General features: G+C 41.3%; 1 protein-coding gene and 1 pseudogene across 2 annotated transcripts in view; one reads left to right on the top strand and one right to left on the bottom strand.

Moving 5' to 3' along the window:
• LOC112646486 (uncharacterized) overlaps positions 1-13,830 on the bottom strand; it is a 264,641-nt gene that overhangs the window by 139,201 nt on the left and 111,610 nt on the right. The window lies entirely within an intron of this gene.
• On the top strand, positions 6,259-7,476 carry LOC112646420 (mediator of RNA polymerase II transcription subunit 20-like; annotated as a pseudogene).

The following is a 13,830-nucleotide window of genomic DNA, read 5'->3' as shown; positions in this document are numbered from 1 at the left end:
TCTTCCTGGTGCATCAAAAGGCAGTTTTAGCTTTAGATTTTGGAGAATTTCCTGGGTAATTTCAAGTTTTGAATTTTATGTTCAGTGTAGTTGGTACTAAGATAACAGTTTTGTTTCTGGTTCCACATTAGTCTCTAGCCTTGACCTACATGTTCACCTGTGGAATAGTTGATCTCACCTTCAAAATGTAAATTTTTCGTGTTGATGAACCTGCCTTTTGTTTTATTTGGTGCCTGCAACTTCCTTTGTTCAATGATGTTTGTACTTGCTGGCTATCAAGTTACAATGCACTTGGCCTCCTTTTGCTCTTGTTTTGCTATTTGACCTTAAACCTAGGCCAAGTACCAATCAATGTTGGTTATTGCAAGGGACTGTTTATTCTTTAAACATGCAACCTTAGGGAACAAGGGAGATTTTCATTTTAAGTTATGTTGTCAAAAGTCTGTAGGTGCAGTGTCTTTAGGGCAGTGAATCCTGTTAAGTTCAAATTTATGAATAGGTGACAAGTTGACATTGAGATTGTCCTTTCCCTGAGCAAAAAATGAATAAAGGCTTTTTAAACAAAATCCAAACTTTTCAATCAAGTCTTGATATATATGACTGAAGAAATACACTTATATCTAGAGATTGTTTGAGATTTACAAAAAAACAAAAAGAATGCATTTGTCTATTCTTCCTCAAGGGGCTTTGGACTCTAAAATTCAGATTTTAGTGTCTATGGATGCCAACTGATGTAAGTTTTTAATATGGCAAGGCTAAACTGTCCATACTAACTTTAGCTGAATGATAGTTACCAAGGTGTCATCCTGAAGTATTTTTAGAACTAAATAATTTGACTAATTTGAAAGGGGTAAGGATTGAAATTCTGAAGTCCACAAACCTACTCAAGTAACCTGTGTATCTTGTTAAATGTGCTTCCTGAATGGTTTTGAGCACGTTTTGTATGGTGTCACTTACCTAATAGAAACTTTTAATTTTGCTAATATTCTGTAGTCTCCTGTTGATTAGATTAAGAATATTTAAGAGTTAAGATGTCTGTTGGGATACTAACGTGGATAAGCAGAGTTTTTATCTATCCCATTCCCTGTTCCATCTTTCAAAATGGTGACAGGGGCTGGATTTTTGCTAATTGTTAATTTTAATAATTTTTAATATCTGAAAATTTCATCACTTTCCATTACGATTTTTTGATAGGATGTCAACCACAGGATGCTGTTTCACTGATTAAAAGTGATTCAAGGACATTGCAGGTGTACTGCAACTTTTGTTACCTTTCCTATGAAGTCATTCAAAAATACTGTCGTAAAAAATATGAGTTGTCTTAGGGTTATAGTTGGGATCTCATAGTTTTGTCTTGAAATAGTTGGATGTGGGATTTGAACAAATTTTGGTTGAATGGCAAATAAAAATTTCACCTTTGACTTCTCAACCACTGCTGTCTATAAACTAGGGTAGAAAATAGTGCTTTCCTGGGAATTACAGGCTAATGGACATTCTGAAGATGTGTATTTAAATGGCAGTTTAATCTCTGGTTTTAGTCTTTATTTAAAAGATGAGTACTTTAGTGGAGCGTGCATCTTGATCTCAGGGTTGTAAGTTTGAGCCCCATGTTGGGTGTAGAGATTACTTTTTAAATACGTTAAAAGTGTACCTCCATTTGGGGGGAGGTATATTAACCATCTCACAAGGTATTGGGACCGAGTCGTAGTTCGAAAAAGGATATTCAGTGTACCTCTTACTTAAAATATAGAAATTTTGAATAACGTTTAAAGTTCGGGCTTACCAAAGGCCAACGCAGCTGAGAAAAACGTGAGAAACACTGCTGCAGACAAGTTGACATAAGCTGTTCCAGTGGTTATCTCTTGGAAATCTGACCAGAAATTAATCCTGACTCCAAAAAATTCATGTCTATACATAAATATTTAAGTGTAGTTTCAGAAAGATGATATCTTTGAAAGCCATCTATTTTAAAAGGCTCATGAGGTTGTTGGCTTTTTTTTTTTTTTTTATTTAAGATTTTATTTATTCATGAGAGACAAACCTAGGCAGAAGGAGAAGCAGGCTCCATGCTGTATATGGGACTGGATCCCAGGACTCCAGGATCACACCCTGGGTTGAAGGCAGGTGCTAAACCGCTGAGCCACCCAGGCATCCTGAAGTTGTTGGCTTTTTTTTATAACTAAAATTTCCAGATTATCGATGAGGTTGCACAAAGGGTTTCTTCAGATGTTCTCTACTTTGTGTGTTGGCTGGTTAACAGTGTTGTCAAAGATCAGAGCAACCCCACAAAAGGCCCTTAGGCAAAATTTTTATTAACCCTGGTTTTTCAAATTGGAGAAATTAGCTAATTGGAAATAGCAATTCTGTACATTTTGGAATCTTGATTTCTATCCCATTAAGCCTCTGAGTCTTAGATTTTGAACAGAAGCTTTTGTCACCTCCAGGAATGACCTGTCAGCAGTCTTTAATACATTTTAAGTGCTCAGATCTTTGGAAAGTAAGGTTTTTGTTACAATTGACTTTTTTCCCTCTAATGACCAATCTGCAGCAAACTACTTATTCTCGTGAGAGGTCTGTCCTATGGAATTGACTGATAAAGTTGTCTTGAACCATGAGACAGTTGGGACAGTTTCTCCTAGACAATGCAATCAGAGGGATGGAAGAACAGTAATAGTGGGGGCTAAATGGTATTTTTAGGGTTCTTTAACCGTTTCCATAACTAGGACAACCTTTATATTCTTTCATAGACTTTAGGGGGGTTCGTTTTGCCCAATGTGAGCTTGATCTCAACCCTGAGATCATGACCTGAGCCAAAAATCAAGAGTCAGATGTTTAATTGATTGAGCCATCCAAGTGCCTCTGGACTGCATGTTTTGAACAGCTATAGTTACTGACTATATTGCTCTCATTATATGATGACATTTCTATTAAGGCTTACAGGGTGGCTGGCATCAAGCCCCATGTTGTAGAGATTACTTAGTACCTTAAGGGCTCATGGGTGGCTTAGATGGTTGAGCATCTGTCTGCCTTTGGCTGGGGTCATGGTCTCCAGGTCCTGGGATCAAGCCCCACTTCGGGCTCAAGATATTTAAAAAATAAAATCTTAAAGGCATATAGCTGTCAGGATTTCCACAGTGATAACTGGCATCATACCACATATATATATGATGCCATACCACCAAATACATATAATGCCAGCTAAAATCAAAGAAATATTTTCATTAGTTTCTGCAGATTTTTTAAAATAAGTGATTTCTATCAGACATTTGAAATATTGAAAGAATTTTCATTACCACTTTCTAGGGCCTTAGCACTACACTTACATCATTGGAAATTAGGAAAAAGAAAAGGCATTTTTGCATATACATTACTTTCATATTCTGGGAAAAAGTGATTTTTTTAAAAAATTTTATTTATTTACTCATGAGAGACAGACACACAGGCAGAGGGAGAAGCAGGCTCCATGCAGGGAGCCTGACATGGGACTCGATCCCAGGTCTCCAGAATCACACCCTGGGCTAAAGGCAGGCACTAAACCACTTAGCCACCCGTGCTGCTCAGGAAAAGTGATTTTAAAATGCCTGCAGTATGGATACAATTCTAACTTCTTAAATCATGCATTTGAATGACTTCATCAGAAACAAAAAGACCTCCAAATTATACCTTTGATCTCATTTAAAATACATACTTTTTGTTTTTTAAGATCTTATTTATTCATGAGAGAGACAAAGAGACCAGCTTCATACAGGGAGCCCGACAGACTTGATCCCAGGTCTCCAGGATCACACCCTGGGCTGAAGGCGGCACTAAACTGCTGAGCCACCTGGGCTGCCCTAATATATACTTCTATGTTTTTATATATTTATTCTTTAATTACATTCTATGTAAACTAGGACTTAGAACCTGTCAAAACTAAGAAAATCTTCACTTTGGCCTAGGTCTTCCCTTATTCTTTCAATTATATATTTTAGAACACTAAGATACAGATATCAACAAAAGGACTTTTATTTTTTTCTATTCCCAATCCAACGCAATGACAAATTCAGGGACATCATCTCACTTCCAGTTCTCTACTGACAGTGGGATTCTTTTACTTATTAAATTGATCCCCAAGAAAGGAGGTCTTGGTGTTAGTGGCAGGTGCAGAGACTTGCCATAGCCAAGATCCACAGTACTACCAGGCTAGTGTTGTTTAATCTGAATATTTTCAATTCTCCTGGGTATAAATATTTGCCCCTTGACAAAGTCATCCTCCACTAAGGACACGAGGGGGCCTATTTCTCTCCTCTACCTTTAACAGAAACAAGAGACTCTAAGCCAGGAAATATACAGGCCTTAATTACTGTTCTCTTGACAATTCTGGAAAAGGTATGCAAATTTTTAGTATAATTTGATTAAGAACAATGGTCACAGTTTATTAACTCATTTGTTAACCACGAGGAAACAAAGCCTTACATGAAGATGTCAGTGGTTCTTAAATTATTCCATAAAATGCTCCTAAGATCATATTGTTTATTTAGCAGTACATATTTACTATTTGTATTAGCACATTCCTACACAATAGGGTAAGAATATGTACTCAGGTATACATCTATATTAGATATAATTTTCAGGGATCCCTGGGTGGCGCAGTGGTTTAGCGCCTGCCTTTGGCCCAGGGCGCGATCCTGGAGACCCGGGATTGAATCCCACGTCGGGCTCTCAGTGCATGGAGCCTGCTTCTCTCTCTGCCTCTCTCTCTCTGTGTGACTATCATAAATAAAAATTTAAAAATAAAAAAAAGATAATTTTCATTAGACATTTTTTCAAAAAATACTCTTCAGCAACTGTGGCTTAAGTAATTCAAATCAATCCTTCCAAAGACAAGCAGTAAAATATATTTTTAAATCTTGAACTAAAAGAGCTAAAAATATAATGAAAAATTCACCTGGCTAAAATCTAAGGGATGGTCAAAACCTAGAGAAGTAAGCCTGGTGCTCAAAGTTGGGTTTGATGGCCTTACTAGACAAAGGGCATAGAAGTTAAAAGCCTAGGCCATCCCCAAGTGGAGACTCTGATACCTCAATTAGTCCATTAAACTAAGGGTTTCCAAAAGACCTGAGCATCCAGTTTCCTCACCTGGGTAGTTAAGAGAACCTTAACCTCAGAATTTAGATGACAATAGTTCTGGTAAGATAAGGGGCCTCAAGAGCCTGGAAAAAGCAAATGAAAATCCTTTCTTCATCCTAGATTTCTGATGGTTTCCACGAGTGTTTTTGCAAATATAGTGACCAATACATAATAAATTAAAATCCACCATGAGTAAGAATCAACACAATGAACAAACCCAGTAGATATCAGACCTCCATGCTTACTATGTTGAAATAAAATCTAAGCTTGAAAATACCTCAGAGAAGAAGAAAGTATTAAAGCAACACAGTGGATCTGATAAAGCCTCAAACAGAACATGGGGCGCCTGGGTGGTGACAGTTAAGGGTCTGCCTTCAGCTCAGGTCATGATCCCAGGGTTCTGGGATGGAGCTCCCTGGGTCAGACTTCCTGCTTGGCAAGAAGCCTGCTTCTCCCTCTCCCTCTGCCCCTGACCAATTCTGTCTTTCTCTTTCTCTTCCTCTTCCTCTTTCTTTCTCTTTCTCTCTTCCTCTCTCTCTCTCTCTCTCTCTCAAAATCCCTTTTAAAAACTTATACAAATAAAACAAATGAAATTAGAAGCTAAAGATGGATGGGTCTAAATAAGACAGTAGATGCAACTTAATTAGTAAACTGAAGGATAGATAAGAATATCCAAAATGTAGCATGGAAAGAAAAACATGAAAATTGCCGTGGAGAACCAGTAACATAAAGATTATAGTAGTAGGTATAACCTGTTTAATTGGAGTTTTAGAAGAGACAGTAGCCCGCCTGAGAAGGCAAGTTCGGCACACGGGAGAGATGCAGAGGAGCCTTAGGCTCTTCCTGTGGGGTGGAGGGCACCCTCCCCCCACCCCCAAAAAAAGTGAAAGATAAAATGAAGCAATATATGAAGAGAAAATGGCTGAACTTTTTCCAGATGTGATGAAAGGATAATCTACAGATTCATTATACCAACAAATTGCGAGTAGGACAAATACAGAGAAATCTATACAGAGATACATCTTGGTGAAACTAAAATGCTTAACAAAAAAGAGAAAAACCTGTGCAGAAACTTGCATCAGGGGGCTTCACTTCGCGTGGGCATCCGGAGAATACTGCAATTCCACTGTTGTACCAGATACTTTGTGAGTGACCTGTGTGTCCCAGATGCCTGTGGCTGAGGGCAAGAGTGTCCAGCAGACTGTGGAGCTCCTCACCCAGAAATTGGAGATGCTTGAGGCAGAGAAGCAAGGAATATTTTGTGTGGATTGTGAAACGTGCCATGCAGCTGCCTCTATTTTTGGCAGCCAAGGTCAGGCCAGAAAGCTGATGTAAGTGATGCACAACTCAGCGTACCCTTTGAGCTGCTTGGTCCTCTTTGAGAATGGCCCTCGCCTTATTGCCGACACCAACTCTGATGTGCTCATGGTGAAGCTCAAGGGCTTTTTCCAGAGTGCCAAGGCCAGCAAGACTGAGACCCAGGGTACCTGTTACCAGTACCGTGACTTCCTAGTGAAGGGGGGCACAGTCACCAGGGGACCCAGTTCCTGAAGCATCTCCACTGCCGTGGAGTATGGCCCCTTTGTGGTAGCTAGCGGCATCTGGAGCTTGCTGCTCAAGTTCCTACAGAGTTTTCTGGGCAGCAGCTATACACCAGGGAACGGTGTCTGGGAACAGATGCAGTGCCATCCATGGTCCAGCACACAGAACTCTTCGGTAAGATTCCTAAGCAGCAGCAGGTGCCAGCGGTTGACATTCTTTAGTGGCTGACAGCTGCCCGACTGAGCTCTTACCAGGGGGACTGCACAGGAGGAGCAGGTGCTGCTGCATCCTGAGGCCCCTGGACCCCAGAAACCCAGGGCAGACATGGAGTCAGTCTTCCCTCTCTCTTTCCAGCTGTGATATTTGTTCTGGGGCTCTGGACGACCCTCCCTAGCAGCTGCCCTCACCCCATGCCTGAGAGGACTTGGTCTGTTCTCAAGAATGGTAATTACGAAGAGTGGAGAAGTGTGGAGCTTTCCTGCTATAGGGCAGAAAGGTACGACAGGGCTGTCCCTGCCTAGTGTTGGTGGGGCAGGCAGTCCATGCCTCCAGTCCTATTGAGGATTTGGTCTAGGTCTGCAGTGGACAGCCTGGATATAATAAAGGCTCTTCTCCAGGGACGCAGTTGGCCCTCTCCTGGAGAAGGAGTAAGAGGCATAACTGTGTGATGCCTATCACTGTCTGACCTGTTTGCTGCGGTGAACTGTGAGTGGACTTTTCTAGGGTGTTGCCTGAGTTGGGAGTCTCCCTCTGGCGTCTTTCCATTCTGTTGTGAATGAGGTGAAGCCACAGGCTAAGCTGCTATAACAAAGAGAATCTAACGTACAGTGGCTCCTAGAAGTTTATTCTTCTCTTCTAATAGTACAAGTGTAATCAAGTGGTCTGGGGCAGGTTTCACTGTACAAGGTCACCAGGACCTCAGTTTCCTTCTATCTCGCTGTTCAGGCAATTCTGGGGTGTTGACCTTGCCCACAAGGTCAGCTCCGTGTATATAATACACTGGAGAAGGAGAGCACAAAGCAGTTTCTTTTTAAAGGATATGACCCAGGGACGCCTGGGTGGCTCAGTGATTGAGCATCTGCCTTCGGCTCAGGGTGCGATCCCAGGATCCTAGGATCCTGGGATCAAGTCCCATGTCGGGCTTCCCGCGGGAAGTTTGTTTCTCCCTCTACCTGTGTCTCTGCCTCTCTATGTGTCTCTCATGAATAAATAAATAGAATCTTTAGGGCAGCCCCGGTGGCGCAGCGGTTTAGCGCCGCCTTCAGCCCAGGGCCTGATCCTGGAGACCCTGGATGGAGTCCCACATCGGGCTCCCTGCATGGAGCCTGCTTCTCCCTCTGCCTGTGTCTCTGCCTCTCTCTCACTCTCTCTGTGTCTCTATGAATAAATAAATAAATAATCTTAAAAAAAATAGAATCTTTAAAAATGAAAAAAGGTTATGACCTGGAGTCGCGCAAATCAATGTGGTCACACTTTGCTGGAAGGGATGCTGGGCCATACAGCATCTCCTACTTTGGTGTCCATGTGTCCAATTAAAACTCAGGGGCTTCTGTGATTTTTTTTTAAAGATTTATTTATTTATTTATTTATGATGGGGGGGGCAGAGACACAGGACGAGGGAGAAGCAGGCTCCATGCTAGGAGCCTGACAGTGGGACTCGATCCCAGAACTCCAGGATTGTGCCCTGGGCCAAAGGCAGGCGCCAAACCGCTGAGCCACCCAGGGATCCCTGGCTTCTGTGATTAAAAGATGAAGGAGAAAATGGAGGTGGGGACTCAGTCAGGGGCCTCTGCTATATGGAGCTCAATGGATGTGCCCAGGAGTGCCCTTGGTTGTTATTTTGTGGAGTACCACCTGTAATGAAGCCATTTGTTTGTGAATTGCATTGAGATAAGGCAGATGCCAGAGCCACTTGTGAGATTAGCTGGCTTAGTCACACTAGGCAGTCAATTCTGCACCCCTCCCCTAAGGGTTCACTGGTTTCTGAGCTCTTTGTCCTTGTCTCATTTGAGCCTCCACAGCTGCTCATTTGACTTAACACTGCCCGCCCATCCCACTCCCAACTCCAGAAATGTTCAGTTGGGCTAACACTGATATATACAGTCAGGGATGGTCTTAGGAAACCTGTTAATGTACATGCTACAGAGTTATCCTCAAGGGTACTATCCCTCATTGAAAGTACATAAGAGAAATTATTTTCAGATCTGAAGCAAAATCAAGTAGTGGTCATGTTTCTCTGGCAGGACGCCAGTGAAAGAAAATGTAATTTTCTTTAAGATTAAAAAAAAATTTTTTTTAAAGATTTTATTTATTTATTCATGAGAGACACACGCAGAGAGGCAAAGACACAGGCAGAGGGAGAAGCAGGCTCCCCTCAAGGAGCCTGATGTGGGACTCATCCCAGGTCCCGGGATCACGCCCTGAGCCAAAGGCAGGTGCTCAACCACTGAGCCTCCCAGGCTACCCTCAATTTAATTTTCTAACTACAGGACCTGCCATCTGCATTTTTGTTCTCCTTTGCCCCTGGCTTTTTTGTGTTTTGTTTTGTTTTGTTTTTTGTTTTTTTGTTTGGTTTTGTTTTTTTATTTTTTTATGCCCCTGACTTTTTTGTTTCTTTGTTTTGTTTCTGCTTTTTAAAATTGAGGTGTCTTTTAAATGTCATTTACAGGGATCCCTGGGTGGCGCAGCGGTTTGGCGCCTGCCTTTGGCCCAGGGAGCAATCCTGGAGACCCGGGATCGAATCCCACGTCGGGCTCCCGGTGCATGGAGCCTGCTTCTCCCTCTGCCTGTGTCTCTGCGCCTCTCTCTCTCTCTCTGTGACTATCATAAATAAATTAAAAAATAAAAAAATAAATGTCATTTACAAACAATAAAATGCATCAATCTTAAAAGAGAGAAAGAAAAACCTTAAAAGCAGCTAAATCTAGATCCAACTACCAGTAGGCAGGAAATGCAAGAAATAGAAATACATGTTAAACTATCATGAGAATGCAACCATCCAGGGGCACCTGGGCGGTTCATTGGTTGAGCATCCGACTTGATTTTGGCCCAGGTCATGATCTCAGAATCAGGAGATTGAGGCCCATGTCCAGTTCCACACTCGGGGAGGAGTTTACTGGAGATTTCCTCCCTTTCCTTCTCCCTGTGTCAGTCCCCCTGCTCATGCTTTCTCTCTCTCTCTCTCTCAAATAAATAAATTTTTAAAAAACCAAGAATGCAACCATTCAAATCTAGAATGTGGAGAATTCAACAGTTAAAATGTTTCATTTCTAAAAAAATAAATAAATAAAAATAAATAAATAAAATGTTTCATTTCTTCAATAAATAAATGAAAAGTGTGGAGTGAAGTGGTTCTAAGATTAAAGAAGACTTATGGAAAGCAAGATTTATTATGGTAAGCAAGCATTTTAATGTGCAAATCACTTTGCCTTCATTATGACATTGTATGGGCTAGACGGAAAATGAAGACAGCCTTACCATGTCTGGAGAATTCTCATCATATGAGTCTTGGTGGGAAACAAAGAGTAAAACTCAAAACAGAAATTTAATAATCACTTTCCAAACTCCCTTATAGCCAGAGCATAGATACTGATAGTGGCCTATCAATAAGAATTCTCCTACATTAGACTTGGAGACAGGAGCTAGTAAATCAAATTGATTTAATGGAGTTAATGCTAGGACAAGTGGCAGCCATGATGGCAGCTACTTTATTTTTTTGTTTTTGTTTTTTTAAAGATTTTATTTATTTATTAATGAGAGAGGCAGAGACATAGGCAGAGACATAGGCGGAGAGAGAAGCAGGCTCCACGCAGGGAGCTCAATGTGAAACCCAATCCCAGGACCCTGGGATCATGCCCTGAGCCGAAGGCAGATGCTCAACCACTGAGCCACCCAGGCATCCCGTCAGCTACTTTCTTAATAGAGGTACTTTCCTAAAGGTTCTAGCAGCAGCATCCAGTTTCTAGCATGGATAATGTCAATGTTGAAAGCAGCAACATCTCTGTACACCAGGAGCAGCAGCAGTTGAAACAGAAGCATCTTTACAGAACCAATTTTTTTTAAAGATTTTATCTATTTATTCATGAGAGACACACAGAGAGAGAGAGAGGCAGAGACATAGGCAGAGGGAGAAGCAGGCTCCATGCAGGGAGCCCGATGTGGGACTCGATCCCAGATCCTGGGATCACAACCTGGGCTGAAGGCCGACGCCCAACTGCTGAGCCATCCAGGTGTCCCTACAGAACCAATTTTGTGATGGGATTTGGAAATTATTGCAGGATGAGAGTTCCCAACTGTGGCTTTACAACTCTCTTAGAGGGTGTGAGGTCCTAAAATAGCCATTATTAAATTCATTTTTAGCTAAATATATATAGGTATAGATATACAACAGACTTATTGGGACACCCAGGTGGATCGGTAGTTAAAGCATCTGCCTTTGGCTCAGGGTGTGATCCTGGAGTCCCGGGATTGAACCCCACATTGGGCTCCCTGCATGGAGCCTGCTTCTATCTCTGCCCCTCTCTCTGTGTATCTCTCATGAATAAATAAAGTCTTAAAAAAAAAAAAAACAGACTTATTAATCAGAAATACTTCCAGAACAGTGGAGTGAAGGCATCCAAAATTTCACTTCACCATAAAAGCAATGAGGCCAATGGCAAATAAACTAGTCAAAATCAACTTTTTTAGAACTCTAGAAATAAAGTAACAATCCAAGGTACATTTTTTTTAAATGAGTCTCAGAACAGAGACCTTTATGATGTAACTTCCCTTTGAGGAAATACAATGAACAATTTTATACCAACAAATTAGATACCTAGGTGAAATGAACAAATTCCTAGAAAGATAAGAGCTACTAAAACTACATAAAAAGAAACAGACACACACACACACACAAAAGAAACAAATTGAACAAGAGATTGAATTAATAATTTTTTAAAACTTTCTATGAAGAGGGATACCTGGCTCGCTCAGTTGGTGGAGCATGCACCTCTTGATCTTGGAGTCATGAGTTCAAGCCCCACATTGGTAGGTAGAGATTACTTTGAAATAAAAAATAAAAATTGAAAAAAAAAAAAAAAAAAACCCTTTCTATGAAGAAAATCCCAAGACCAGATATTTCACTGGTGAATTTTATCAAAATGTTTAAAGAATTAACACCATCCCCACCAAAATGAATTAACACCAATCCTTCATAAACTTTTCCAAAAAACAAAAGAGAACACTTCCTAACTTATTCTATGAGACCAGTATTACCCTGATATCAAAACTTGACAAAAACAAACAAACAAAAAAACTGATAAAGATATAACAAAAACAGGGATCCCTGAGTGGCGCAGCGGTTTGGTGCCTGCCTTTGGCCCAGGGCGCGATCCTGGAGACCCGAGATTGAATCCCACATCGGGCTTCCGGTGCATGGAGCCTGCTTCTCCCTCTGCCTGTGTCTCTGCCTCTCTCTCTTCTCTCTCTGTGACTATCATAAATAAATAAAAATTTAAAAAAAATTAAAAAAAAAAGATATAACAAAAACATTACAGTTCAATATCCCTTATGGAGGGATGCCTTTGGCTCAGGCCATAATCCTGGGGTCCCCCATCGAGTCCCACGTCGGGCTCCCGGCATGGAGCTGGCTTCTCCCTCTGCCTGTGTCTCTGCCTCTCTCTCTGTGTGTGTCTCACATGAATAAATAAGTAAAATATGGGATCCCTGGGTGGCGCAGCGGTTTGGCGCCTGCCTTTGGCCCAGGGCGCGATCCTGGAGACCCGGGATCGAATCCCACAGTCGGGCTCCCAGTGCATGGAGCCTGCTTCTCCCTCTGCCTGTGTCTCTGCCTCTCTCTCTCTCTCTGTGTGACTATCATAAATAAATAAAAATTAAATAAATAAATAAATAAGTAAGTAAAATATTTTTTTAATAAGTAAAATCTTTAAAAAAAATATCCCTTATGGATATGCACACACAAACTCACAAAAAAATTCTAGGAAAGGGAATCCAGTAACATATAAAAAAAAAATTGTACACTGTGACCAAGTAGATTTTATCCCAGGAATGCAAGGTTGGTTTAACATCTAAAAATTAAACAAAAACTACATGATAATTCAGTAGCTGCAGGAAACCAACTGACAAAATCCAATGCTCTTCCATGATTTCAAAAAAAAAATTCAACAAACTAAGAATACAAAGTATTAGGGACTAAATTGTATTCCCTCACCAAAATTCGTATGTTGAGGCTCTAACCTCTAACTGTATTTGGAAATAGGGCCTTTCAGGAGATTTTTAAGGTTAAATGAAGTCACAAGGATAGGGCCCTAATCTGATAGACCTGTTATCCCTATAAGAAAAGGAGGAAGAGACACCTGAGATCAATCTCTTCCTACACACAAAGAAAAGGCCATGTGAGGACATAGCAAGAAGGAGCACATCTGTAAGCCAGGAAAAAAAAAATGCCTCACCATGGGGCACCTGGGTGGCTTGATTGAGCAGTTGGCTCCTGATTTCAGCTCAGGTCACAATCTCGTGGTTCTGGGATTAGCCCCCACCCTCCTGCTGCTTGAGCTTCACACTCAACAGTGAGTCTGCTTGAGGATTTTTTTTTTGTCTCTCTCCCTCTGTCCCACACCCCACTTGCATGCTCTCTCTCTCTCTAATAAATTAGTAAATCTTTTTTTAAAATGCCTCACCAGAATCCAACCCTGCTGACACCTTGATCTTGGATTTCTAGACTCCAGAACTGTGAGAAAATAAATACCTATTGTTTAATCATCCAGTTTATAGTATTTTGTCGGGCAGCCCAGGTGGCTCAGAGGTTTAGCGCCGGCTTCGGCCCAGGCCGTGATCCTGGAGTCCCAGGATCGAGTCCCAGGTCAGGCTTCCTGCATGGAGCCTCCTTCTCCCTCTGCCTGTGTCTCTGCTGTGTGCTCTCTCTCTCTCTGTGTCTCTCATTAATAAATAAATAAAATCTTTTTAAAAAAAGTTATAGTATTTTGTTATGGCAATCTGAGCAGACATATAGAAGGGAACTTCCTCAACCTGATTAAGACTCTCTAGAAAACCCCACGACTAACATCACACTTAAGAAAGGCTGAATACAGGACACCTGGGTGGCTCAGAGGTTGAGCATCTGCCTTAGGCTCAGAGTAGGATCCCAGGGTCATGGGATTGAGTCCTATCAGGCTCCCCGCA

This window comes from Canis lupus, chromosome 32, assembly GCF_003254725.2.
Source record: "Canis lupus dingo isolate Sandy chromosome 32, ASM325472v2, whole genome shotgun sequence".
NCBI classification, from domain to species: domain Eukaryota; kingdom Metazoa; phylum Chordata; class Mammalia; order Carnivora; family Canidae; genus Canis; species Canis lupus.
This window is presented reverse-complemented; position numbering and strand designations above follow the sequence as displayed.